Source organism: Cyprinus carpio, chromosome A7 (genome assembly GCF_018340385.1).
Source record: "Cyprinus carpio isolate SPL01 chromosome A7, ASM1834038v1, whole genome shotgun sequence".
Classification (NCBI taxonomy): Eukaryota; Metazoa; Chordata; class Actinopteri; order Cypriniformes; family Cyprinidae; genus Cyprinus; species Cyprinus carpio.
The window spans coordinates 21,908,110-21,922,205 of NC_056578.1; positions in this window are offsets into that span (position 1 = coordinate 21,908,110).

Below are 14,096 nucleotides of genomic sequence, written 5' to 3' on the forward strand. Positions count from 1 at the left end.
TTTTATTTCTGATGAAGAAAAAAAAAACATTTATTTGAAATTGAAATATTTTGTAACATTATAAATATATTTACTGTCACTTTTGATCAATTTATAAACACATAAAGAGAGTGGCTGTGAAAAAAAAAAGAAAAAAAATTTTTTTTGAGAGTGAGTGAGTCATGAATTGTGATATTTGATTTTTACAGTCTTCAGCTGTTCAGAAGTAAGCCACTTTTCTATAGTTATTGCAAAAGGAGTTTCTATAAATTCTACAAATTATTTTATTGTAACTGACAACATTTGTGAATGTTAACACACACTGAGTGTGATGCTTGTTAATTAAATATGAAGTGTACTCGTCCTCTTTACACACTTTCTCTTTCAATTCACATTAGCATGTTAGAGAAGGCTGTAGCATATGTCAAGGTGAAGTGAGTATTAGGTGCTTGTCTTCGTCCTACTGTCACCTCTATATTCATCCAAACACATGTGTAGAATGTGTATGATTAGAGCAAGTTCAACAATTGTCTGATTCATTTTAAACGAGATATGTTAGACCAAAGTTAGATCAACTATTATCTAGAATAAAATAAAATTATAGAATTACAGTTTAAAAGTTTTAAAATACATATTGTATAATGCTCCTTTAAAATGGTGAATTTTGGCCTGTCTCATTTCATTTTGTTTAAAAATTGAAAATTCCATTAAAGTGTGGCACACAGGAAGTGACGTCATTTGTGCCCTTCTAAAGCATGGCAGGAAGATGACTGCTCACATTCCACATTTTCACAAATTTTAGTGTTGACTGCGCTTGTGGAGCTAAATCTTGTTATCAAAAAAAGTGATATTTAGTTAATTAGTTAGTCAATCCAAAGTCCAAGATTTTTTTTTTAAAATACATTGAAATGCAATTAATACAAATTCAATACAATTCATACAAATTATATTTGGAATTTTTATTATTATTATTTTTTTTAATCAGCGTAGTAACCAACATGCAGGAAGTCAATAAAAAGTCAATACATTTTTTAAATTTGAGTCAATGAAAAATCCTTTGCTTCTCATTTTAAAACCCCAATTTTGTTAATTTTGGTGTGTAAAGTTTTGTTTAGCTGGAAATACAGTTTTTCTGGCCGTTAACTTCTCTTAACTGTAGCACTGGACATGATTCCTCCATCATGGTTTGATGCCCCTGACTGTCCTAATACAGCAACACTCTCTCCGCTGCCGTATCCAGGACATGTCCAGAGTGATGTAATATTAGTCGGCACGGTAACGGACACGGATAGAACAGTGTATGGGCGATCTAGTGACTCTTAATTATGCAGTCCTCTCTTTTTTGGACCAAGCTGTGGAATGGACCATTAAGCAGGACACAACACACAGGCCATGGGTCAGAACAGAAGTTGCATAGGGGACGTGACCTCTGTGTGTTCAACAGAGATAAAATAACAGCCATACTAGGATAAAGTGGATCAGTTCGATTTTAAGTTAGCCAATCTATAATTTGACTAATAATTCAATATATAATTATTGTGAAAGCAGGTATTTATTACATGGATTTTACTGGGGTTAATGGTATGACATTCGTTATTTGGTTGTGCCAATTAATTTATTTAAAAATAATTTTGATATGTTTTATGGCTAATGAAAAGAGTGTAGTATTATTGAAATGAAAACCTTAAGTACACTGTAAAAAATGATTAAGTTTAAAACAGATTATTGGAGTACATTAAAAAAAATGTAAATAAATAAATAAATAAACTTTTTCAGTCTTCACCTCAAAATTTCTCATTAAATTTTTTTAATTTAAATTAATTAAAACCCAATATGTACAAAATTGTACCTTTTGAATAGGTACCGCCCCAGTGACAGCTATTGTACCTTTATTTCTGAGAGTGTATATGTATATTTATGAATAATTTAATATTTACTAAATGATTTCAGAGTAGCTCGTCATTATTTTTATTATAAATTCTTATTAATATTTGAAAAACCCTTCAAAGCAAAACTGTGATCCAACATACATTCAGGAAAAACATAAAACAGGAAATTGTATCATAGGACCCTGTAGACCCTCATAACTATGTTAAGGTTAGTTCAGCTTTTAAAATGTAATGTGCAAAAATTTAATTCTATTTATAAATTAATTTTAATTATTCATGTTATTTGTTATAAATACTTTTTAACTTGACACTTTTATTTATTTATTTAAAACTATGAATGTGAACTGTTCTTGAAAAGATTTTTAAAATCATACGAAATCAGTATGATTGCAAAGAGTACATTTCTTTTCTTTTCTTTTTTTTACACTTTATTTTATGTCCCTTTTCTTTATTGTGGACACTTTTTTATGTTGTTGACCCCAGTAAAAAGTCATGTTTCCACCTGAGAGATATTGTACATGTTACGTTCTACTCAGATGTAGCTGTTGTTTAAAATATCATGAGTTGCTGAGCATTTAGTGTGTGAGAGCTTCAGGCTCTCTGTCATGCTTAACACAGACCCACTACATTGATGTAACTAGCATAATCCAACATGAGAAATCACACGCTCTCTGTGTAACATCAGTGTGTGTATGTGTGCGATAGCCCCTTTGAAATCCCTGTGTGCTCATAGACGAAGCTCTGTTCCCTGTAAGTGAGTGTGTGTGTGAGTGTGTGTGTGTGACAGGGGGCCATCAGTGAGTATGACGGGCAGTGCAAGATATGAGCTGTGACAAGCGCGGCCGTCACGGGTTATGACTGCTGGAGGGGGCAAGACAGTGTTTAAGGAAGAAAGAGAGTGTGAGTGTGAGAGAGCATCCGGCACACGTGGCCGACTCGTGCTACATTATCCGGCTGATTGAGTTATGACAGCTGTGTTCCGCACAGGGAATCGCTCTCTCTCTCTTTCGGAGCTGATGATGATGAAGAGATCACTTTAAACAACAATCTCCATAATATTTCATGCTCAGTAAGCACCCGGAGGCTGCCGGCTCACTTCTCCATCAATTGATTTGATTCACTGCCAAGTTCCTGTGCATGCACACACCTATGCCTAGCACTCAGTCCTGAAGATAAATGGCAGGCTAGATGAAAATAATATGTATGTCCATAGGAAATGGGAGTGGATGTTTGTGTGTGTCAAAGAAAGTGGGTGGTGGGAGGTTATTCTATATCAGCCTAGAACATCACAGGAAGCACTGAGATGATTTATAACTCTCACATCCCTCCGCACTACAGCCCACCCTTTTATTCTTTAATTCATCAAAGTGTGAGAAATATCATGATGGGACAAAGAGCTCTGTGTTTTGTTTGAAAAAAGCATTGAGTTCAATTAGCAAAATCACATGTGATGTGTGCTGATGATTTCTTATCTGACCTGAATTTGAAAACTGTTTACTTCTACCTTACATGAACCGATTCTGACACTTTCAGTTGTATTCTGTTTGATTTAATTCTAGTTATATTTGATGTACATTTTGAATTACATTATAAATGTATACTATTTATGTGCTCAAAAGTAAAGAGTAAAAACACTAATATTCTGAAATAGTGTTAAAACTTAAAAATAACCATTTTAATGTATTTTAAAATGTAATTTATTCCTGTGATGCAAAGCTGAATTTTCAGCAGCTATTACTCCATTCTTCAGTGTCACATGATTCTTCAGAAATCATTCTAATATGCTGATTTGCTGCTCAAGAAACATTTCTTAATATGATCAGTGCTGAAATCAGTTGTGCATTGTATGTATATAATTTAAAATATGTATGTATGTATATATATATATATAAAATACATATTTTAAATATGAACATTAATAGATTGGACCAACTTGCATGGTAGCGTCAATATTTGAAAAGAGAAGTACAAATAATAAAAAAAAAACTGGATGAAAGAGTGCAATGGATGTGTCAAGACATGGCTGGTAAGCTCTGTGTGTGTGTTTTATTTGTGTGAATGTATATCTAAATGCATACATTTTACCTTTGTCTTTTGGGGTGTGTGTGTGTGTGTGTGTGTGTGTGTGTGTGTGTGTGTGTGTGTGTGTGTGTGTGTGTGTGTGTGTACAGAAGTAGAAGTGGTTCTAGATTCAGGGGATATTTTGGTTGTTGAACAGTGTACTAATGAGTCCACCGGAGACTTCCTCCACAGGAAAGGGGAGAGAGAGACAGAGAGGGAAAGAGTGAGAGAGGGTAGGACTATGGTAGGATTAAGTATCTCTTAAAGAGATCTACTTTCAGACTCTCAGTTATCAAATCACTAGTGTGTATTAATTAAGCCTAATGCAGGGGTGGGTTATTGGAACCCTCTCTCCTGCACACACACACACACACACACACACACACAAACACACACATTATGCATTTTCAAAGACTTTATATCAACATATTTCTACTACTATATAACAATCATGTCTGCATACAAATTCAGACATGTCGCTCTTAAATGCATAATTAGTTGCACAGCTGAAACATAACACGCTGTTTTAATCATCATATTAAGTAACAGCAGGTCTGTGTCACAGTGTTCTGGTTGTTTGGAGGAGAGCTGGTATCAGGCAGCCCTCAAGCAAAGCTCTGCTTTGATGTTCTGGAACTTGTTTCATTTCAACTGCCCCTTTCTCTCCTCACTCTTTGAGGGGTCATCACTGCTGGTCATTTATGTGTATGTAAATGTGTTCTTATAATACAATAGTTACTGTAGCTGTAACAATAATATAATATTAAATAATATAAAAATAATTGTAAAAAATATTTACAATACTAAAACCATAAAGTTCAGCCAACTGTAAAAACAATATTATCTTTACGTTTATTAAACTATTAAAATTAAATAAAATGACAGAAGTAGTTTGAAGAAGACATTCCATATAAATTTAATATCAATTTATTTTTTACTGTAGTAAACAGTATGTCATGTTGTGTGTTTTTATGTATGTTTGCATGCTTGATTAACTAGCATGGTACACCTGAATAACAAAATCTCAGTGCAGACAGAGTATATTGGATAACCTGTTTGGCTTCTAAATGCAGAAATGAAAGCAACACTTTGGTGTTCACATATATTTTAAAGTAAGTGGGGGTGAGAGAGAGAGAGAGAGAGAGAGCACGCTGGCAGGGGTACCCCACTGTCCTGGCATTCACCCTTTGACTGTGCCAACATTGTTGTGCCAACATTTGTATCAGATGTAGGCCAACTGTGCCACTTATGGGTGGTTTCTGATGTCCGCTTCCAATTGGAGATCAAGAGGGCCAAATGAAATAAAACAGTTGTAATTAGCATCACTGTTAAAAGTTGGCTGTGACGTTCTGCTACAGGGCCACAGAGCATACCCTCATTTTAAAATGTCAGATTTCAATCCTACTATCTGACAATATAAAACCTAAACCTAACTTTAGCCTTAGTGGTTGATGTTGAGAATTTATGCATATTTTTAGGAGACCATTCTGAGCCTTAAAAAAAACTTTTATTATTATTATTATTATTATTATTATTATTATTAAAAAATAAAACAAATATAAAATCTAAATACTTAAAATCTGTCTATGTAAAAGTGTAACCATTTTATTGTGCTGTTCTTTCACCATTTTGTAAATGTAAATGTGTTTACGGTAATCTTTGATTTCTTCTGAGGCTGTCACTGTTGGACCTATTGATTCCCACCATGAGTCAACAGACATGCCACAGATGAGCCTTGCTCTCTCTCTTATTCTGTCTCTCTCGCTTCTTCATGCTTATTATACCAATTATCGGTAACAGAGAAACGTTTCACTTTTTTGACTCCCTGCTGTGTGATTTGAGCAAATCAATATCTCTGATCAGAGTTGCCTCTGCAGCATTCTTTATAGGGTCCAATCACATCTTGTAAAGAGGTTTGTCCTTCAGATATGTGAAACTAATCTGTGCCAAATATCACACATTGTATTTTATGCTATGGCGCTCGGCAAACGCTGTAGTATTTTTGCATGGATGGCACTGATGTCTCTTTATAAACCCTGTTCACCTCTGTGAACATTACATTGTGAAAGATGAGACCACCAAGAGCACAATAAGCCGCTGTCTGATGCACATGTCTCACTCTCAGTGTGCCTCGGCACTGTCTAATTACTCGCCACAATCACTGGAACTCATTACCGTGTCTGAACTTAATGCTATAGACATAGGCCCGAAAGCAGATTAAGTGCCCCGATTCCTCCAAAAAATTTCCCACATTTTGAGCGAGACGCAACGGACAACGTCCGTGTGACCCGAACATCCAGTTGAGATTGAGCTCGGCATTCAGGCTCTGTTGTTTTCCCCGGTACTTTGATTGACAGGTTGTTTATCATGCAGCTGGGGTTGACATTTTCAAAGCTGGAGGGTGCACATGTGTTTGTGCGTGCATTGGGGAGAATATCCAATCTGTCTAAACCCCCCCATCCCCTCCACAGCAGCTGACCCCTACGGGTCGTCACGACTTAAGTAAGAGTGAAGTTCCTTAAACAGAAAAGCTCTGGTCAGAGGGGCCCGGCCCAAACCCACAGCTGCACTGATCTCCTCTCGTGCTCAGGCCTGTCTGTGATCCTTTAAGAATCCATACATATTGATTCAGACTGATAATAAACAATTTGATTAGCCTTCTTCTATAGGCTGTCAGTCCAATCACTCTCAGCGAACCATCCGAGTGGAAGAGGAGGGGAGGGGAAGGAGGGAGATAGAGAGATAGAAAGAGTGCGAGAGAAAGCTGAAAAGGATGGATGGAAGGTACAGGGCCCAGGGGCGAAAAGAAGGGAGGGCAGAAAAAGGGATCCTGGTGTGATTAGGCGTCAGCGTTTGCTGGATTGGACAGGACAGCTGAGCTGCCTGGTTATTAACTCCCTCAGAAAATTCTTAGGCTCTCGCGAGCGCGCCTGAATACTGCCATCTGGATCGATAAGCAATCTCCGCTGTGTACTGAGCAACTGCACCTTTCATTTGTCTCAGACGGTCCCTCTCTCTTACTCTTGCCCCCTCGCCATTGAACAAGTGTATTGTCCAGAGAAGAGAGAGAGAACGAAACTTCTCCTCCGCTCTTCCCATTTCTGTTTCTCTTTGGCCATCACTCAGATTTGGTCTTTCTTCTTTCCTTGCTCACTCTCCTTTAGTCAGTAGCTATAGGGTCTCTATCACCACTAACATAATGACCCTGGGGGAGAAAATGCGAAACCATCACTCCCCAGTACAGGCCAGCATTCAGAGGGGACGGTAGGCCTGTGCACGGTCAGGGGAGGATGAGGGGGATGGGTTTGATGTTTGATGCCTGACAGGGGAGCAGATGTCATGACCGGGGCTTCACCACAGCCCAGAAAGGACAAACATTTGGCAGACACTAGAGAGGGAAAAATTTTGAAAATAAGAGTAAAAAAAAAAAAAAAAAAACGCTAAACACGGAGGATGCATTTATTAGAATGATCTAGCACACACACACCTGTGTATGGACTATATCGCTCAGTAGTGTGTGGGTTTAATAGACCCTTAAAAACTCATTTGCATTTGCAAAATGGGATCCGTGCTAAGGTTGAAGTATCCGCACATATTGGCAGTGTTGTACAGTTTTAGCTGATGCTTTGGCTGCAGCGGGAAAGAGAGAGTTTAAATGTGTGTTAGCGTAGCACTGCCTACAATGGTCACTCAAAAGATGAATGTCTATACTGATTTTGTGTGCAGATTGAGGAGGCCTTGGGCTGATCACTTTGAGTGATTCTGCTGGCCATTGATTGGGTGGATGGATCTATTGATGAGTCAGGCAGCTGATGGGGAAGATGGGATGAACATTAGCCCGTCCTCTCACAGCACATATTCGCTTCACTAGTTCAGAGGTGCAGAGCTCAAATGCACATATAAACTGTATGAGAAAATCACAGAAGATATGAGGATAATGACTTATGTAGGTCTTATCTAAAAACATCTGTACAGAGAAATAGTACAATAATAATTAACATTTAGTGTGTTGTTTCCAATAAACAACTTACAGTATTTTGACAATTGTATAATTTTTTTGTCTGTGACTGATTGTCATTCAATATTATTATAGGATACATATTTTTCTTTTTATTTTGATGTAGAGTTAACAGTGTGACTGTCGGGGCAGAAATCTTGTATCTACATATTTCAGGATTTTACACACACACACACACACACACACACACACACACACACACACACACACACACACACACACACATATATATGTGCACACACACACACGTGTGTGTGTGTGTGTTTATTTATTTTTCATTTATTAGTCCTATTGGTCATCCTTTCCATTTGCCTGTTGGTTTTACAAATATTTAGGCAATGAAAAGTATTAACATGAGCTCGTAACTCTGTTGGTTCTTCAAACTATCAGAAAAAAAGGAAAATATTAATAACATAAGTTTCTGACCTCATATAAAGCAAAAATTTTGTGGTTTTGAACATACCGGGTTTCTACTCTGCATATACAGTAATAACCTTGTAACAAAGTAAAATAAATTGTACTCTGATTCTACAATACAGAATATTATTGTCATGCCCCTGGACTCATTATGTTGTGTTTTCCCTCCACATGTGTTCCATGTCACTGTTAATTAGTCATGCCTTGCACCTGTGTTTCCCCAATTATCCTGTGTTTAAAAGCCCTAGTCCTTTCAGTATGTGTTTGTCGGTCCTTGAACGTCATTTCCTTGTGTTCCAGTGTCTCCTATGTTCCCCATGTGATCATTAAAGACTGTGAAGTGAAGTAATCTCCGTGTTTTCTCATTCCTCTCTCCTTGCCTCGTGTGTATTGTGACAGAAGGACTGACCTAAACAGTAACCTCCGTGTGTACCCTCTATTTTGTTTCTCGTTTTCCTCAGTTTTTGTTTTTCGTAGTGTGTCCCATGATCCCCTCCTTTGCCTGGAATACCTCCTCCTCCTGCTGGAGCAGGGGGAGAAATCACTCAGGCCCCACACTAGACTGTTCATGGTTCTGGCAAACCTCACCAGCTACCTGAACAACACGCTCTGTGCGTTCTACGATGCAAGTTTGAACATCGCGTACAATTTGAACAGCGCCGTCGTCCGAGGAATTTTGCCAACTTTGTGAAGTGGACACCGCTGACGGAGATCCAGAGCAGGCCGCGACCGACGAGCCATCACTAGAGAGAGCGACAGAGCTGAGGATCGCCGCGGAGCCAGAGGCAGTGACGTCAGTCCAGGTGTGTGAGCCGGCAACACCGCCTGCCACAAGGGAGAAAGCCACAGACGGTGTGAATGCGGAGAGGAGCCCCCCACCCCCCCGCACCACAGCTGAGGGTGAGCCGAGTATGGAATGCCGAAAGGGCTAAAATGTCGAGGAGGGGGATCTAATAGACTGGGAGTCTGAACTGGAAATTGAACTGCCCACTCTCCTTTCTCCGTCGTCTCCACTGGTCCCATCCAGCCCTCCTTCATCTTCGGTTTCCAGTCCAGTGCCCGCTCCTAGAAAGTGTCCTCCAGTGCCTGCTCCTAGAATGTGCCCTCCAGTGCCCGCTCCTCGAAAATGCCTGCCCTCCCACCCGCTCCTGCCTCTTCGACCGCTATCGTCTGGCAGCCCCTCTGCTCACCCTCAGCCCACCATCTATGCGATGACTCCATGGGACTGCCTTCCTCCAGCGTCACCGGGGCTGGAGTCTCCCTAAACTCCACCTCCAGCCCCCGAGGCCTGGACTCTGCCTTGGCCATTTGACCCGTAGGCTCCACCATAGCTCCTAGCTCCCTCCTCTCCATTGTGGCCCAGCAGTCCACAAGCTCGCATGGCTCCCTCTTCCCTCCGGCTCCGCCTTGGTCTGGCATCTACCATCTTGCTCCTTCGGGAATCCACTCCTCTGGCTTTGCCTCGTCCCTCCTTCCCTCCAGCTCCGTCAGGCTCCTTCAGGCTCCTTCATCCCCTCGGCTCCACCTCAGTCCTCTGTCACTCCTGCTCCACTGTATCCTCCCGGAACCACATCTCTGCGTCAGTAGCCGGTGCCATCGGCTCCGCCTAGGACCTCCGGATCCTCCCCGTCACCCTGACTCTTTGGCTCTCCGTCTCCGCCTTGGGCTCCTCCACCACCTGCTCCTCCGCCAGTGATCAGCCCCCGGGAGTCGACGGCCATACCTCCTCCATGGCTCCACCATGGGTCGACATTATGGCTGTGGCCTGGGTCTAGTTGGACTCCTCCTGTTCCAAACTCCTCCTGTCTCCTCCCTGGACTCTGTCTGCCTGCCCCCTCCCAGATATCCATCCTCCTCCTGAGCCTCCTCCCTAGTTCCCACTCACTCCTTTTCCCATGTTGTTCCTACGGTGTGAGGACACATCTTCCGGGAGGGGGGAGTAATGTCATGCCCCTGGATTCATTATGTTGTGTTTTCCCTCCACATGTGTTCCATGTCACTGTTAATTATTCATTCCTTGCACCTGTGTTTCCCCAATTATCCTGTGTTTAAAAGCCCTAGTCCTTTCAGTATGTGTTTGTCGGTCCTTGAACATCATTTCCTTGTGTTCCAGTGTCTCCTACTTTCCCCATGTGATCATTAAAGACTTAGAAGTGATGTTATCTCTGTGTTTCCTCGTTCATCTCTCCTTGCCTCAAGTGTATTGTGACAATTATTAATTACATAATTATTTGTGAAGCATTTTTTAAATTGTGCAGCAACAGTGTAAGTAGCAACATAACTAATGGTGCATGATGGAAAATACAACAAGCAGAGATAATCAGGCTTTTTACATTATTTATATGAGACTCAACCAAAGCAAATTACTTTGCATTTAAGGTACATACAGTAGAGTCCAATTTTCATAATAGCCATTCACTACTGTTTGAGCTACAGGAATGCTAATTGTTCAAATGTAAGTCACAACATGAAAATTGTAAATGTGGAGGGACAACACATATACTGTACACCCAACTGACACCCTCACTAGGCATGTACATATCATACACGAACAATGTGCACTAATAGACACAATACAAACAGCACTCTAATGTCACCAGACAAAATAGGAAGAGTAAATCATGAATACACTTTTAATCAGTTCAAAGCTGCAGCTTTGTGGGTGTGTATATGGAAACACAGATTATGGCATACGGCTCCAAATTTCCCACATAATGATGGATAATGCCTTGTCCTCGGATATTTTTAGAAGGAATGTCATAGCTGCTGTAATTTGAATTTGTGTACAGTAAATATAAATTCATGCCAAACATTGGAACTAGAATCACTGTAAATCAGTATTATTAAAAAAGTGATCTTAAGATTTTTATTTAAAATGCTTTTCTGTGATTTGGACTTTCTTAAAATGATAAAAAATAAATAAATAAATAACCTTCCTCTTTCCTGTTGATGTTTCACTGATGTAGACACATTTCCCTAAGAGGCTAGTTTTATCGTGTCTTTGTCTACTCTTCTTTCAAGGTCATTTCCAACCTGGAATCTATAAACCTCAGAATGGGCAAAGTTATATGAATTCTTACTTTTTAATGAGCAAGTTAAAACATTTCCATCTCAGACCAACCGATTTAAAACAATCCCACAATCTGCTGAGAGGAGAGGATGAAATTACTGTGCAATTACTGCTTTCTCTGTCTTTCTTTCTCACAGTCAGTCGCACCCTGGGATGTGACATGCTGTTCTGTCATCTTGCTCTTTGAAATTCAGAATGATTCCGACTGCTTGATATTGTTGGTGCCTGTCATTGCTAAGCTTTTTAGATGATGCACTTGTGAAGGCTGAGTTGTTAGAAGTGATCCAAGAGCTGAAGATCCAACAGTCTGTCTCTCCATTCTGCTATCAATAAAAAGCTTGGATTCACTGTCACTGGATATTTCTTCATAAAGCCCAAGGCTCAGTAGGCTCAGTAAACAAATACAATGATGGGAGTGTGACAGTGATGGTAATATGTGGCTAGGTGAGCTGCCTCCTGGAGTTGGTCACCTTTCACCACCTGTCATCTGCCCCTCATATCAAATAAACACAGGTACTCAAGTATGTTTTAGCTGCCGGAGCATCTCAGAGGTGCTAACATGCCCTAACCCTGCTAACTTCTCAAGAAGATGCATCTGATGCTTTTTAGATTCCCCCTCCAGACGTGTCTCACTCTCCGGGCATTGATATAAATGAGATGGGACTGCATGCTGTTTGTCTGAATCTCTATTCTACCTGTTTGTGATCTATAATTAGTGTCCAGGACACCTGCTGTCAATGGGTAAACATGCATGGCAAAGTTTAAAAGCTTATAGAGCAAAAAGTGACCTACAGTCAAACACCACTTTCCAAACAGACCACCCTAAGTGCCTTTAAAAATATTTGTGTTCTTAACCACAGAGTCTTGCTTCTGGAAATTTTGGTTGTGTAACATAAAACACACAGTATAATGATAATGTGCTGTATTCACTTGCATTTATGCACGCTTTGGAGAGGCCATAGATTATGCTCTCTTGGCTCCTTCTTGAGAAAGTGCATATGTAGGCATCATACAAATTAGAATTCATTTGATGACTTATGGATTTAAATTTGCAACAAATTTGATTGAGGATGATTCACTGGCTTGGAACTGGATCCATCCAGCCTTCTGCCCATTGTGTCCCTTGATTGATTTTTAAGTTAGCGGGAAGCAATCGGTAAGCACCACCCAATCAAGGCCTACGAACATAGCGCAGATTAGACAATTTGTGGTAATCAATGAAAATATTCCATGATTTGCTAGCACTCAATCGGCACCGTAAATCAAGACCGTAATGCCTGGGTTAGTTAGCGATAAAACAAGAGCCCCTGACAGGACAAACTATAATGGATGAATTAGAAGGGCAGGCCAGGAAGTGGGGGGGTGTAATAAGGCTGATATACAGGCTACATATACCCACCAGAACCCTGCGCCCACACCAGAGCTGTCAACTGCTAATGGGTTAGCAAAAGTGCAGGCATTTATCATCTGCTTTCCATCCACATTTTTATTCATTTATTTAGTACTCTGATGCAGAATCATAATTTGCCATCACACACACACACACACACACACACACACACACATATACTGTATATATATATATATATATATATATATATATAAGGTTCTCTGCTCTGCATTTTCACATCTGCTCCTGCTGAGCTATAGAGGAAAATTACAGTCATAAGACAATCTTATTAACTGTTATTTGCATTATTTATACATGTTACTGTAAGTGCTGTGTACATAACATCTTAAGCGTATTTAAGAGCACAGTTCTGATACAACATTCTATTGAGAGAAATGGGCCTCTTCTCTTATATGTTGTAGAATCAGAGTATAGCCAAAATGGAAAACTCTGTAATCTTTTGCTCATCTGCATGCTCTTTGTTTCTTTCTTTATTCCATGGTGGAACACAAAATGAGATGTTGTGAAGAATTATCAAATAAAGAAAAACCTATCAAATCTATATGGAGTGCACCTTTAATATGTTATTAAATTAAAGGTTAGGTGCATATCATAATGATATGAACTTTAAAAAATGTGCCTAATTAGGATGGAGCATTTCATATTGATATGAACTTTTTGAAATTATTTGGTTCATTATGAATTAAAATGATTTGACATGTTTTATGTGATTGTAGAAACCAACAACTAACCCAGTGTAATCTTATTAGTAATCACAGGTATCCCTATGAAAAGTGTGCTTCTAGAAATATATATATATATATATATATATATATATATATATATATATATATATATATATATATATATATATTGCAATTTTTCTTCTTAGGGATAGGAGCTATAAAAAAAATAGTCAAATTTAATATTTATAATATAAAAAAATGAGATCAGACTGACCATTTCATTGAAAGTGAAGTGAGTTTCTTATGTTTTAACAGACACACTGTTTATTTAGCACACAGTTGCAATCAGTGAATTTGTCCAGAAATAAAAATTAATTCAGGGAATTTCATACTCAGTGAATATGATTATTTAAACTTATCTAAAAAGAATCTGTCTGTACTGATATGCAGTTTTCCACACAGAAGTCGCTCCACACATCCTTTAAGCCATACAAACCCACAGGTCAACCCTGCCCTGACTCTTTGCAAAGGTAAAATAAATCTCATTTGGTTTAAAAAAAAGAGAAGGATACCTTAGACTCTTTCT